Source organism: Mirounga leonina, unplaced genomic scaffold, assembly GCF_011800145.1.
Source record: "Mirounga leonina isolate KUSES-001 unplaced genomic scaffold, KU_Mleo_1.0 Mir_128, whole genome shotgun sequence".
NCBI lineage: Eukaryota > Metazoa > Chordata > Mammalia > Carnivora > Phocidae > Mirounga > Mirounga leonina.
The window spans coordinates 25487512-25490466 of NW_023270320.1; positions in this window are offsets into that span (position 1 = coordinate 25487512).

Consider the following 2955-nt stretch of genomic DNA (forward strand, 5'->3'; position numbering starts at 1 on the left):
CCCTCCCCATCCCGGCATGCCCCTCCCCATCCCGGCATGCCCCTCCCTATCCCGGCATGCCCCTCCCCATCCCGGCATGCCCCTCCCCATCCCGGCATGCCCCGCGGCCACATCCGCAGCGGGCTCTCCCAGAGGCCTGTGCGGTTCACAATCCCCGGGCAGCTCCGGCACCGGCCGGTGTCTCTTACCCCGAAATAGGGAGGGGGCTTGTGTGCAGTACAAGAATCTTTCAAGGTAAGATCTCCACCTTAATGCTGGGAAAATCCCCCTACCGTCCTCCCACAGGATCTCATGGGTCCTTCCAAATCTCGAAATCTCCCAATGGCCCTACGGCTCACCCACCTGGGAACAAGCCGTAGTTTCCAAAGTCAATCAACCTCATGCTAGGCAATCTAGGGAGAACATCTGCTCAGCATCGAACCTGTCCTCCTCATTCTTTTGCACAAATCTTCAGCTGTATCCTGTCTGGGCTGTTATTCATGAGCTAATTTCTTTGTTTCCCACTAACTGAAATTAAATCATATTCTGCAAAAACTGAGTTTCCCATGTCTGGAGGAACAAAGAATGCGAAGGGAGTGGGAGGAAGCTAGCCACCCACTTTTTTTCCAATGAATGCAAACTTTACCCAGTAGTGTTGTTAGTATTACTAGGGTCTGACATCAAGAGGCTGCCTTAGAATTTATATGTAGTAGTTTATATGGTAATTAAGCAGCTCGATCCTAGAAATAATCCTGTAGTTTTGTAGGTTAAGTGTGATTATCTGTTTAGTTTTATAGATGAAGAAACAATCTGTGAGAAATTAAGAGACTTGCCAAAGTCTTATATCTAGTAAGTGGCAGAAGTGAGGGCTCAAACCCAGGACTTCCCACTTTATTACCCATGCTAAGAGAGTCTTAAAAAAAAAAAAAAGCCGTTATTCAAAGCCCTTTGCTTGTGTTCCTTTTGGTTAACATAAGAAAAGGACTACCCTATAATATCAAATATCCTTCTCTTTTTAAGGGTAACTAATTAAAAAATAACAAAAAGGGGCGCCTGGGTGGTTCAGTTGGTTAAGCGACTGCCTTCGGCTCAGGTCATGATCCTGGAGTCCCGGGATCGAGTCCCGCATCGGGCTCCCTGCTCGGCAGGGAGTCTGCTTCTCCCTCTGACCCTCCTCCCTCTCATGCTCTCTGTCTCTCATTCTCTCTCTCGCAAATAAATAAAAAATTAAAAAAACAAAAAAACAAAAAAGATGCCCTATATGTATATACACATACACATATATGTGTATGTATGTGTATGCTTCTATATCCTTACCTCTATATATAAATATAAATAATATAAATATATATATATTTATCTCAAGGTGATGTAGTCCGAGAGGCAGTTGGGAGGTCCTCTGGGAGTGACCCTGGACTACTTTGTGGTTCATCATACCAGGTTACACTAGCAATTCTCTCTTCTCAGGCTTGGTTCCACCAGGGCCAATTTGATCAAACAGGTTTGATGCTGAGCGGATGTTCTCCCTCGATTGCCTAGCATGAGGTTGATTGACTTTGGGAACTACGGCTTGTTCCAAGGGTAATTTCTGCCTGACTTTGGCCCACAGGAGAGAGAAAAGACAAGATATGTTACTCAGGACAGGTAGCAGGTTTGTCACATGCCAAGAAATCTGGCATATGTGATCTGGGCTAGTGGGTTTTCCATCACTCTGGATTTGATCAGTGTTTTTTGATACTGTGCTTTTCTTTTAACATCTAACAATGTTAGAAAAGCATAGTCCTAAAACATTAGCTTAAGTTATTTCTCCATTTTGAAATAAAGGTGGAAAATACTTTTTTCAGAGCCTGAGAATTTATTTTACAATAGTACCCAGATGTTTTCTGAGAGAGCATAGTAGTAAAGATTTCTACAATAATGAAGGGAACAGAGGTGATGGAAAATAGTGTTTTTCTTGCACTGTATATCCTTGTCTATATTTTAAAAATAAAGTGGTCTAGTTGGAAAAAAGCTTAATATAAGAAATTAAAGTCCTAAAACAAGCCCCAAATACTTCTTTAGAGGAAAGAGATCATCTTTAAATACTTTTTGAATGTTAAATATGATTTAATAACACACTAAAATAATGGAAGTATCCAGTTAAACATAGATTGATCAGGAAAATATATGGTCCTATCTCCAGGGATTTGGCTGAAGAATCAACGCTAAAATACAATGAAACAAACCCAAATTTATAATAGCAGACATAGTATTATTTCTATTATGAAATGTATTTAGATAATATACATTGTGGGTTTTGTTTTTTGGGTTTTTTTTTGCTTCTGAAGAATACCATTTACGAAGTCCTTAGTGAAGAGCTCAAAAATAATCGATATATAAACACTTCAACCTTAAGCCTTCTCATTGTTGTTACATGTTGGAGTAAATAAAAGACCTTCATTTAATGTGAGGTCTTATACCACATCTTTTTTATTTAAGTCTTTTAGGTTTTTTTAAAATATCACCCATTAAAAGCAAAATCTGATTGCTAAACTGATATTAAAATAGAATCCAACTATGGCTTGTTTCTTTGCTGGGTTTTTATTTTTTATTATTTCTTGTACTCTATATACAAATACTGTGCTTTGATATTTTAAAACCATTAAGTAACAGAAAAGGGGAATTTCTATAATGGGATTTCTGCTTACTTTATATGTGTGAAAGCCACTTTTCTTGTTTATTTATTATATACAGAAAAATGTATGGAGCTAAAAAAATTCCTGAGATATTGTCTGTTATGGAATTGAAAGTAATAAGCCTGATAATAACTTGTTTTTTGTCCTCAGGGAGAAGTATCAGAGACTGGTTTCCACCCTGAGGACAGAATAAAGCTATTGTGTGACAGAAGATTTTTTTAAACACAGTAGATTGGTACTAAAATACTATCTTTGGGCTATATGCCTTAAGACTACTTTCTCTCTTTTTTAAATTAATTAT